This window comes from Jaculus jaculus, chromosome 4, assembly GCF_020740685.1.
Source record: "Jaculus jaculus isolate mJacJac1 chromosome 4, mJacJac1.mat.Y.cur, whole genome shotgun sequence".
Classification (NCBI taxonomy): Eukaryota; Metazoa; Chordata; class Mammalia; order Rodentia; family Dipodidae; genus Jaculus; species Jaculus jaculus.
In genome coordinates this window covers 158,146,430-158,159,764 of record NC_059105.1, presented here as the reverse complement: position 1 = coordinate 158,159,764, position 13,335 = coordinate 158,146,430, and positions in this window count along the sequence as shown.

Below are 13,335 nucleotides of genomic sequence, written 5' to 3'. Positions count from 1 at the left end.
GGAACTCATGCCCAATAGCACCCTCTTTTCCTCACCACACTACCCCTTACTTGGACTCCTGGATTCCAGGTTAACACCAACACCCATCCAGTTACCAGGCCAGAGGGCAGTAGGGTGCTTTGTTCCTTATGTCCATCAGTTGCCCATTGGTTGGTAAGTCCCTCGGTTCTTTTTTTTTTTTTTTGGTTTTTCAAGGTAGGGTCTCACTCTGGCCCAGACTGACCTCCTGAAATCCACTATGTAGTCTCAGGGTAGCCTTGAACTCACAGCGATCCTCCTACCTCTGCCTCCCGAGTGCTGGGATTAAAGGCGGTCCCTCGGTTCTTAATACCACTTGCCTTAGCTGCCCCATGGGTTGTTGTGACAGCCTTCTTGCTGGGCTTTCTGCCACCATTCTCACCCTCTAATCCATAATCCCCACGATTTATAGACAAAGTGATTTTCCTTGACACATATCTGTTCACGGAAGTCTCTACCATAAACATCTACAGCAAACAAAACGTCTGGTCTGTGTCCTGGGCTCTTCTATAGATAGTTAATGATAACATTACCTCCAGCCTTAAGCTCCTCACCATCTGCCAAGTTTGTCCTGCTAGTTCAGGACTCAGCAGTTGGGAGCTCTGATAGTTTTTATCTGCAACCTTATCTATCACATCTTACTCATCATCTGACTTGGATGGCTCTCCTCTGGTTTCTAGGAGCATTTGTGTGTGTCTGCCAGCCTTTGAGGACAGGTTGGGGTCTATTCTTTCTAGCCTAGTAATGAACAGAGTGTGAATAAACACATTTACTATACTACTTATCTATGGAAATAAAATGTAAAAGGCATTAATTGTTGTGATCGTTACTTTTAGGTATAAACTTGACTGAATTAAAAAAAATAACTAGAGAGCTGGGTGTGGTGGTGCACGCCTTTAATCCCAGCACTCAGGAGGCAGAGGTAGGAGGATTGCCATGAATTCAAGGCCACCCTGAGACTACAGAGTGAATTCCAGGTTATCCTGGGCTACAGTGAAACCCTACCTCATAAAAACAAACAGAAAAACCAAAACAACAACAATAAAAACTAGAGGGCTGGAGAGATTGCTTAGTGGTTAAAGTGCTTGCCTGCAAAGCCTAAGGACTCATGTTTGACTCTCTAGGTCCCCATGTAAGCCAGACCCACAAAGGTGAGGTAAGCGCAAGGTCACACATGCCCAGTAGGTGGCACAAGCATCTGGAGCTGGATTGCAGTGGTTGAGAACCTGGTGCACCAGTTCTCTCTCTCTCTAAATATATATATAATAACTAGAGAATTGGTAAAGTATTACTTTTGAATGTGCCTGGAACAGGTGTTTTCAAAGGAAATTGCACAATTACCATCCAATCAGCTGGGAGCCCCGGTAGAACAACAAAAAACAATAAAGCCAATAAATATCGTTTTCCTTTTTTTTTTATCCTGGAGACAGGGCATTCTTCCATTGTCGCTGGACATCAGAACTCTGAATCTCACAGCTTTTGAACTTCAGAACTTACATCAACCTGTCCCTAGATCTTCAGGCCCCTGGTTGTAGACTGAGAGGTATACCATCATCTATTTGCTTGTGAGGTCTCCAGACTTTGACTGGGCCACACAACTGGTATCCCAGTGTTTCTAGCCTATGCCTGGCCTGTGATGGGACTTCTTAGCCTTCGTGACTGTATGAGCCAGTTTTCCTAAAAGATCCCCTGTCAGATGCCTTTCTATGTCCTATTAGTTCGGTCTCTCTGGAGAAGCCTAATATCATTGCAAAGGTCGTTTCCCCCCAACCAAATAATCTCCTGGATGGAATTTTGAAGAATTAAGTAGAAACAGAAAGAAATCCTTCTGGGGAAATGTTTCCTCTGAATTAGTCCAGCATATCTTATAATGTTTCCGGACATGTCCATGTACCCACCAGAAAAACGGGCTAATTAGGTCAACAGCCCTCATGTGAACAGGAGCCTGAAACAGCAGTGTTCCACTTTTCCGTATGTCTTCCGAGGCTCATCAGGTCCTTCCCTATCTCTCAGCAAGGCCTACTCTTAGAAAGCTGAACATATGTTCTTTAGAAATATGAGTGACAGCTTGAAACTCAGTTGTGAACTCAGTGACTGGGCATTCTGTCTGCAAAGGTTTTTTTCTTATACTTACACCATTATTCATGCTACGAGTAAAAATCTGCTCAGGGTGTGATAGTGAGAGAATCTCTAAATGCTTATAAATTTAGCAAAATGACTCAGGATTATATCAGATCACCCCTTTATCATCAAGAGGGATTTCTATGAGGTACTTTTGAGAAAATCAAAATAAAGTAAATGTGATTTTGTTTTTGTAAACCAGTGATTAACTCCTTAAGGCCTGTGTAAATATATGAGTCTGTATTTTACAAACATAGAGAGAATATTGACAATTATAAACTAGGTCACAATAAACATAGGTTATAGGTGGATGGCTAGGATAAAGCAAAGGGACTAGAATACGGCAAGAAAAGGTGGAAAGGAAATGAGTTGATATAAAGAATAAGCTTGATATGAGCCTACTTATGTAGAATTGTGCGTCTAAGTAAATGTGCAGTATAAAGAATTCTAAAAGGGCTGGACGTGGTAGCACATGCCTTTAATCCCAGCACTCAGGAGGCAGAGGTGGGAAGATCGCCGTGAGTTTGAGGTCACCTTGAGACTACATAGTGAATTCCAGGTCAGCCTAGGCTAGAGTGAGACACTACCTCAAAAAAAACAACACACCAGGCGTGGTGGTGCACACCTTTAATCCCAGCACTCGGGAGGCAGAGGTAGGAGGATCGCCGAGAGTTTGAGGCCACCCTGAGACTACATAGTGACTTCCAGGTCAGCCTGAGCCAGAGTGAGACCCTACCTCAAAAAACCAAAAAAAAAAAAAAAAAAAACCAAAAACCAAAAGCAACAACAACAAAAAAAATCAAAAAGGATAATCAACTTGTTATCTCTAGATAATAGTGTTCATTTTTATATGATCAGAAAAAATAAAGATATTTTCACCAAAGGGATAAAAGTAAAACCAACCAGTAAATCAAAAGTTCTTGCAATTTATCATAGCAACAAAAAGTAAGACACTAAAGCATAAATCTCCTAAAAGTTCAAAAAGATCTTCATGGGATGAGTAAATGGAACAATATACAATATGGATTTTGAGTCTAAATATAATAAAGATGACAACTCTTCAATTACCCAACAAATTCAAAATGATTCAAATAAAACCTTAAGAAATTTTTTTTTCTAAGAGATATTTTTTCCACAGAACTGGACAAACTGGCTCCTAATTTCACACAAAAGAATACAGCCTCATGTAGATGATTTTGAAGAGATCACCCTATCATCTTTGAAGATATTATAAATCTACGGTGATTAAAACGACAAGATAGGGCTGGAGAGATGGCTTAGTGTTTAAGGCGTTTGCCTGCAAAGCCAAAGGACCTCAGTTCGATTCCACAGGACCCATGTAAGCCAGATACACAAGGGGGCGCATGTGTCTGGAGTTTGTTTGTAGTTGCTGGTTATTCTGGTGCGTCCATCCTCTCTCTCCCTCTCTCTGCCTCTTTCTCACTTTCTCTCAAATAAATAAATAAAAAGAAAAGATTTTTCTTTTTTAAATCAGGACAGTGCATAAGACAGGTGAGACAGTCTAGAGAGGATGTAAGTAGTCCCTTTAGTAGAGGAACTCTTGGTGATAGGTGACATTATGTATTAATGGAGCAAAATAACAAATGAAAATGGGTTGTTAGTGACCTTCAAAATCTGGAAATTACCATGGAAGTGAGAGGCCAATGAATGGATAACAAAATACAATATAAAAACATGAATGAAGGCTGGGCTGTGATGGCGCACGCCTTTAATCCCAGAACTCAGAAGGCAGAGGTAGAAGAATTGTCGTGAGTTCAAAGCCAAACTATGGCTACATTTAAATTTCAGGTAAGTCTGGATTAGAGCAAGAGTCCACCTCAAAAAAGTGGGGGGGGGGGGTCTGGAGAGATGGCTTAGCGGTTAAGGCATTTGCCTGCAAAGCCAAAGGATCCTGATTTGACCCTCCAGGACCCACATAAGCCAGATGCACAAAGTGGCGCATGCATCTGGAGTTCGTTGGCAGTGGCTGGAGGCCCTGGTGCACCCATTCTCTCTCTCTTTTTCTCTGCCTCTTTCTCTCTCTCAAGTAATAAATAAATAAAATGCATTTTTTTAAAAATGAATTAACTTTTTGGATACCTTGAGGGATAATATTGCCCCTATATTTTCTTCTCTTCTACACTGTTTTGTGCGAGTCACTGCTTTCTTCATCACCTCTCGGGGGCAGAGGCGGGGCAGTGCCAGCCAAGTGCCCCTGAATCTGTGAATGGTTATAACACGGCTGCAACGTGGCTGGTGCAGGAGCAGCTCACTACAGGTGTAGATCAATCCCTTGACCCTTAAGGGATCCTAATTCCTATGCCAATTCCGGTAGAGGAAGCTTGTGATAAAGAGGGAGCTCAGGAGATGACACAGGGAATAGGTAATGATCAAGCCTAGACTGAAAAACTGGAAGTTCTCACTCTGAGTCTGGGTTTCAGTGTCCTCCTCAGGTATGCATTGCCTATCAGGTAGCTAAAACCCCCAAGGTAATCTGAGCTGTCAGAGAAATGGTATTAATGAAGTGTGTATGTTTAGCAGTCAATGCTAAAGGAAGCAGAATCAATGAATCAGACTGACAATGACATTAAAACCACATAACAGGGGGACTGGAGGGATGGCTTAGTGGTTAAGGCATTTGCCTGCAAAGCCAAAGGACCCAGGTTTGATTCCCCAGGACCCATGTAAGCCAGATGCACAAGGGGGCACAAGCATCTGGAGTTCCTTTGCAGCAGCTGGAGGCCCTGGTGTGCCCATTCTCTCTCTCTCCCCCTCTTTCTCTGCCAAATAAAATTTAAAAACCCACATAATAAATGTTTGATAAGATAAGGAAGAACATTCAAAATACGAAGCCAAAACTGATAGGTTTAAAGAGCAAATCATGTTAGTAATAGAACAATTAACATTAAGAACTCTGTAAGTGGATTGTTAGAATAGATAACAGCTGAAAGATCAATTAGTGAATGAAAAGTCATATTTGGAAATTTCCCCAGAAAAATTAAGAACAAAGAGATAGGAAAAGATAAAAGCTAAAGGCCATGAAGATTTTAAATAAAAATGTAATAGGAATCCACAGCAGCAGAAAAATAAATTATGAGCTGGGCATGGTGGCGCACGCCTTTAATCCCAGCACTCGGGAGGCAGAGGTAGGGGGATCGCCATGAGTTCGAGGCCACCCTGAGACTACATAGTGAATTCCAGGTCAGCCTGAGTTAGAGTGAGACCCTACCTTGGAAAACCAAAAAAAAAGAAAAAGAAATTATGAGGAAATATTTAAAGAAGTGACTGAGAATTCTCTATAGTTAGAAAAAAAATGAAAGGTAGATTTTTGTTTTGTTTTGTTTGAAACAGGTTCTCAATGTACAAGGATGCCCTCCATGATGGATGTTTTAGTAGTTGCACTGGGCACTGAAAGACAATGATGTAATAAGTGCTAAAAGGAAATTTAAACCTAAAACTTTATACCCAAACTCTCATGTCTTAATGCATTTTCTCTTGTCTTACTTCCAATTCTGTCTGAATTTCTGAGATGGCTTAATGTTTCCTAAAATTTGCCAATTCGTCTTCCTCATCATCTTGTCCCTAAACTTGTTTCTCTGCTCTGTGGTCTTGATGTTAATAAGTAGCTTTCTTATTCAGTTATGCAAATTCATGGACCAACATCTAGTTACAGTTTCTATCTACTTCGTGGCAGTATTTCTAAGAAGTTATAGTTTACAGTTTGTCTTCAATTTTTTTTTTCTCAAAATAGTCTAGACTGCCTGCTGGTCTTTCCTGATGACTTTAGTAGAGTGATAAGAAACATCTTTATGGATCAGCTATTTACAACAGGTATAAAGAGGACAGAAACATTTAATTATTTAGTTCTGTGCATTTATGTGCTTAGCATTTACCTCCACACACAATGTGCAGCCTGTACAAACTATTCCTGTTCTTACAAACTAAGGATATTTTAAAATTGTGGGTCTGGGCTGCAGAGATGGCTTAGCGGTTAAGAGCGTGCCTGTGAAGCCTAAGGACCCTGGTTCGAGGCTCGCTTCCCCAGGACCCATGTTAGCTAGATGCACAAGGGGGCGCATGCTTCTGAAGTTCCTTTGCAGTGGCTGGAGGCCCTGGCACGCCCATTCTCTGTCTCTCTCTGTCTCTTTCTGACTGTCACTCTCAAATAAATAAATAAAATAAAAATAAATAGAAAAAATTTTAAATGTGGATCTGTGTTTATGCACATGTGGATTCTAATTTTAATTGTGTGTGTTTATGTATGTGTATGTAGTGTGTGCGTGTGGGGGGGGTGGTGTATGTGTGCATTCACACATACGCATAGCATAGCCCACATGGGGAGGTCTGAGAATAACCTTGGGGTGTTTGTCCTTGCCTGCCATCTTGCCTGAGACAGTGCCTACCCCCACTCATTTTACTGCTGTGTGTGCCAGTCCAATTGGCCTGCCAGCTTCCAGATTTTTCTGGAAGTGCCTCCCATCGCCATAGGTACCTTGGGATTACAGCCACCTTTGCCAGTTTGTATCTGGCTTTATGTGGGTGCAGAGGAATTCAACTCGGGCCAGTAGGCCTGTAAGCAAGAGCTTCTGAGCCATCTCCTCAGTTCCCAAACTAAGGATTTCACATAGTTCTCTTTGTCAGCTGCTCATCTTTGAGAAGTGTACTGTAATGGGAGCCACGGGATCCTGTTTCCTCTTATCAACACTCCTGCTTGAGAACTACTGCTTTTGGCAGTCCCTGTAGCATGGTTTTAGAGCCGACTCTTGGGTTCTCCCACAAATAGAGTTTATACTCTTCTTTGTTGGTTTCCACAAATAAAAAAGAGAGAAGTGGCAGCTCCACATTGTCATCTTCATTTTGAAAACCCTTGCCAGATGTCACTTAAATGTTGAGGGTAAAATGAAATCACTCATGTTCTTGGAGTTATAAGACAATGACACTGAACTTAGCATCAGACAGAAGAAAAATGGAGAGGTACCTTAAGATACAAGAATTAAGGAAGAGGGCTGGAGAAACAGCTTAGTGGTTAAGGCATTTGCCTGTGAAGCCAAAGGACCCAGTTTCAATTCCCCAGGACCCATGTAAGCCAGATGCACAGGGGCACATACATCTGGAGTTCATTTGCAGTGGCTAGAGGCCCTGGCATGCCCATTCTCTCTCTCTCTCTGATTGCAAATAAATACATAAAATTTAAAAAACTAAAACAAGTAAATAAATAAAAGAAAAAAGATATATTAAAAAAAATAATAATTAAGGAAGAAAGGGCTGAAGAGAAGGCTTAGCCATTAAGGTGCTTGCGTGAAGCCTAAGGGTCCAATTTGATTCCCAAGTACCCACATAAGCCAGATGCACAAAGTAATGTATACATCTGGAGTTTGTTTATAGTGGCTGGAGGCCCTAATGCTCCCATTCTCTCTCTCATAAATGACCAAATTAAAAAAAAGAAGAATTAAGGAAGAAAGAGCAATTTAAACTAAAATTCTTTAGGATACCTATTCCTTTGGTGTCGACAGCCTTCTCCTTGAAAAATTTAGCATTTTGAGTTGGAAGAATCTTTGAGACCATGTTGCCTCATATGGCAGATGCACAAAGGCACACTTTGGTTTTAAATCCTCTGTATGTATTATGCAGGAAAGAATAAACTATAAATGAATGGTCACATTGCAGATGAAGAGATCCCAAGCATATAAGTTACCTGGCTCATCATCCTCACCGTTCTTGCTCGTGGAATACACCATGTTATTCAAACGAAGCTTCCCCACAGCCTGAACATCTCATCAGCCTTAAAATGTCTTATTACAACCAATAATATTCCATGAACTTTTCTCAAATTTTGATCAAAGATATAATAATAATATAACGTAATTATATATATATATATATATATATATATATATATATATGAAGAATTGCTTGTGTTTAGTCATTACAAACATTTTATGAGACAGACTTTCTGATTTGCAGGGACACGGGGTCAGAAGTGACACAGTGCGCTTGGTCTCTGTTGACATTATATTAGCTCTGTGGTGGGAGATGATGTGGAATGGTAGAACATAAATCACTGCTCCAAATACTGAAAGCTATCTATTCAAATACATATGTATTAATTTTCCATAATCTTGTCTCACTTTCTAACACTCCATTTCCCTAAGATAGCAAGTGTGATGGAGAGAGAGTTGGGGGCAAGAATTTGTTTTTTCCTCTAGAAGAGGGTCTGTTCTGCTTGATTTTGAGCAGCTGACTTTTTAAATATTTGATTCTGTTCTCCCACCTTTTCTGGGCCTAAAGGGAAAAGCCAAGTGCAGAATCTGGAACGTATGATGGTGTGAAAATATGAACTTTGGTGATGTGCTCCTTACTGAGCAGCTGGCAACATTCCATGCTATAGATTTGGCCAAATATGTAAGCTTACTGCTTCAAAGGGAATGAAGTTCTGCTGGTTAGGTAAGATACTTCCACGTGTCTCCTTGGGATCTCCATGGAGAAATGAGCTTCTTATGCAAGGATTTGAGCAGAAGATGGTCTTGGGATCCTGAAAATGAGAACTCACTTTGTGAAAAACTCATGTAATTTTCTCTATCAATTTTATTTTATTTAAAGTTTTTAATCTTTATTTTAGAGATAGTGAGAGACACACACACACACACACACAGAGAGAGAGAGAGAGAGAGAGAGAGAGAGGGAGGACTGGCATGCCAAGACCTCAGCCACTGAAATCAAACTCCAGAAGTTTGTGCCACCTAGTGGGCATGTGCGACATTGCACTTGCCTCACCTTTGTGCATCTGGCTTATGTGGGATCTGGAGAGTCGAACATGGGTCCTTATGCTTCACAGTCAAGCACCTTAACCTCTAAGTCATCTCTCCAGCCCTCCTATCTATTTTAAAGCAAGTTTCAGTAGTGATTGATTGATTGATTTGCAAGCAGAAAAACAGAAGAGAGACAGAGAGAATAGGTGTGCCAGGGCCTCCAGCTGCTACAAACAAATGTGCCATTTTGTGCATCTGGCTTTATGTGGGTACCTGGGAATCAAACTCAGATTGTTAGGCTTTGCAGGCAAGTACCTTAACTTTACAGACATCATCCAGCCCTCAGTAATGATTTCATTGATGGAACTGTCCAACTGACAGGTGGGAATATTGTTCTATTAGCATTTTGTCACATGCTAAACAGAGATTTTAAGAACAGTATGTGTGTTTATAAAAGTAAAACCTAGGTATTTGGCACAGTAAATGAATAAAATGTACCCACACAGCAACCAGATATAATTAGCCATCATTATAAAGAGGTGGGAGGATTGTGAGTTCGAGGCCACCCTGAGACTCCATAGTGAATTCCAGGTCAGCCTGGGCTACAGTGAGACCCTACCTCGAAAAACCAAAAAAAAAAAAAAAAAAAAAAAAAATGGAGAAAAGATGTGGGCTATAGTGCTCCTAAGGTGAGAACCTACTAGCTTAAGCTATTTTGAATATAAATATAGAAATAGATTTGAAAGATGATTAAGGGGATGTTTTCACACAAATGGAATCTAGTTCTCTCTGGCGGCATATTTAAATCTGAAACGTGAGTTTAGAAAAGGGGTCTCTGGGGGTTGGAGAGATGGCTCAGTGACTAAAGGTACTTGCTTGAAAAGCCTGATGACCTGAGTTTGATTCCCAGGTACCCATGTGTGATAGTTTCATTCAGGTGTCCCCCATATATTTAGGTGTTCTAAATGCTAGGTTCCCAGCTGATGGAGATTTGGGAATTAATGCCTCCTGGAGGCAGTGTGTTGTTGGGGCGGACTTAAAGGTATTATAGCCAGTTTCCTCTTGCCAGTGTTTGGCACACTCTCCTGCTGCCGATGTCCACCTGATATTGATGAGGAGGTGATGTTCACCCTCTGTTCAAGCCATCATTTTCCCCCGCCATCGTGGAGCTCCTCTCAAATCTGTAAGCCAAAATGAACCTCCCCCACCCCACCCACAAGCTGCTCTTGGTTGAGTTTCTTCTGCCAGCAATGTGAACTTGACTGCAACAGTAAAGTTGGTACCAGAGGAGTGGGATTGTTGCTGCTAGAAACCTTTGTGGCTTTGGCTTTTTGGAGCTGATTTTCAAGAGGAACATGGAAGTATTTGAAACTTTGGCTTAAGAGATGCCTTGCAGTGATGTAAGTACAGCTTGATGGACCACTCTGGTCAGAGTTGAAAGATCTAAATGGAGTAAGAACTATGAACTGTGAGGTTTAGCTTATGAGGGTGAGAAAGCTTTGCTTGGACTGGGCTAGAGGCAGTTTGTGTGACAGGCTTGCTGTTATGGCCATGTCCTGAGAATTTGTGCAGGGTTGCATTGCATAGAAATGGACTGGTGTGAAAAGAGGGATATGGCACAGGAAAAAAAAAAAAAAAAGATGAAATGTTTGGGTTAAACTGCTGCCCATTCAGCTGCAATTGAGCGATTACAACCTTTGCGATTAAGCCATGTAATCTGCATTGGGACCACAGGAAAAATGTAGACTCTTTTGAAAGGGCCTGAGTGCTTAAAAGGAATGTCCTGTTCTTCAAAGTCTGCTTTATCCCCTCCCCCACGGGTTAACAAATTGGCACCCTACCTGGTATTTTGGAGTATAAGAAATGCAGGGAGGAGAGGGTCATTGAATAGGCAACACAGTCTTGTGTTTTAGAAATGGACATGGGCAGTGTGAAGCAGGATTGTCTGCATGGAGACCTGATGGAGCAGTGAGGATGAACTATGGGTTGCAGTGGAGACCCAGTAGAGATGCCGGGACCATGAGATGGCTGCTAAGGAGAGCTGCCAGACCTGGATGAAGTTTACAAGGACTGTGAGTAGCTTAGCTGGAGGGATGGAATTGGAACTCCAGACACTTGTTGCCAGTTAGGACTATTGGACTTGGAGATTTGTCACTGTCTAGAGTTGCACTTAGAGCTAGATTTTGATGATTGCTCTGGTTGTTATAAATCTTGTATTGGCTGAATATTTCTTTGCCATACCCAATGCCCCATCTTTTGCAGTGTGAATGTTTATTCTGTACCATTATGGTTTTTTTGTGTGTATTATGGCTCTGTTAATATAACTTGGGACTATGGGGATGTTTGAACATCATTGGGATAAAAAACATAGGGACTTTTAAAGTTGGATTGAATGCATTGCATTTTACATCATGGATGGTTATCAGTTTATGTGAACCAGGAGCTGATGTCCACCCTCTGCTCATGCTATCATTTTCCCTTGTCATCATGGAGCTTCCCCTCGAGTCTGTAAGCCAAAATAAATCTTTTCTTTATTTTTCCCCACCAGCTGTTCTTGGTTGGGTGTCTTCTGCCAGCAATGCACACCTGACTGCAACACCATGTAAAGCAAGATGCAAAAATGTGCATAAATCTGGAGTTCGTTTGCAGTGGCAATTGGCCCTGGCTTGCCCATTCTCTTTCTCTGCTTGCAAATACATGTGTGTATATGTGTGTGTGTGTATGTATATATACACACACACACACATACACATATATATATACATACACACATATATATGCCTCTTACTTCAATAATTAAATAATAATTAATTAATAATTAATAAGTAAAATGTAACCCAGTTCTACCATGTATTCCCTAACCTTGATTGTTCTTCCAAACACTTGTCACTTTATACTTTTTTGTGTCCATTTGATGTAAAATCTTTAAGGACACAGAATGTCTGCTTTGCTTACTGTATTTCCAGAGCTTGCAACAGTAATTGGCACGTATTCAAGTTTTTATTTATTGAGTGAATAAATGAATGAGTCTTTAGCTGTAGGGATCAGTTAACAATGTGAGCATTAGATGCATATTTGGTTATTACTAGGCTGTATGCTTTTCTACAAAAATATACTTTGTAACTTTGCCCCACTTTCCATGGAATTGAAGCAGGCCTTTATAAATTTTAAGACACTTAACAAATAGAATTCCACCATTAACAGTAAGCAAAAGAAGAATATTAATTTTGAAGGGTGATTTAAATAAGGGAAAACATGTAGCAAGTATTTCTTTGGTTCTTTACACCTATTCCTTTTCCTCCTCAAAGAATTGCAATACCCTCTCCCACCACCATCAAGGCATGTCAGAGCAATTAGCTACACACTGTATAGAATCTTTCTCTTGCGTTTGTCTTGGAGCTGGCTATTTAAAAAAATTCTCACTTACTGTTGCAGTCAAGTTTGCATTGCTGGCAGAAATCACCAAAGAGCAGCTTGTGGGGAAAAAGGCTTATTTTGGCTTACAGACTCAAAGGAAAGCTCCATGATGGCAGGGAAAAATGATGGCATAAGCAGAGGGTGGGCATCACACCCTGGCCAACATTAGATGGACATCATCAGCAGAAGAGTATGCCAAACACTGGTAAGGGGAAACTGGCTATAACACCCATAAGCTCACTCCCAACAATACACTCCCTCCAGGAGGAGTTAATTCCCAAATCTCCATCAGCTGGGAACCTAGCACTCAGAACATGTAAGTTTATGGAGGACACTTGAATCAAACCACCACATTTGCCTTCCCTGTTAGATCATAGGACTCTCATTTCAGTCCTACCTTATACCTGGGATGAAGACATGTTTGTACAGCAGCCAAGAATCTGAACAGACAGGCCTTGCTGGGTTTCCCCAGTCTGTTAACATTAGATCATATGCTTTAAAAAATATTTTATTTATTTATGAGAGAAAGAGAGAAGGAGAGAGAGGAAACAAATGGGCATACAGGGCCTGCCTCTAGCCACTGCAAATAACTATAGACACACACACCACCTTGTGAATCTGGTTTACATGGGTACGGAGGAATCAGACCCGGGCCTTATGATTTAGACAAGTGCCTTAACTGCTAAGCCATTCTCTAGCCCAGATCACATGCTTTCCATCCATACAGTTAGCTATCTTCAATTGTGCTTGAGAACACAAGTCTTAATGACATTCCAAAAGGACAGGGTTAAGAGAACTTTTAGGCAGCTGAATATGTAACTGGCTAGAAGGTAAGAATTATCATGTGCCTGGAGTTTGGTGCACCCTAATTTCATGTGGATGGACACTCCTGTACTAAGTACCCTTCCAGACATTCTCTATGTATCCTTTAGGGTATCCTTTAAAACAAAGCCAATAAATGTATTCCCTTGTGTTCTGTGAGCTGCTTTAGCAAAGTGATCAAGTCCAATAAGGGAGTCATAGCCAGTTG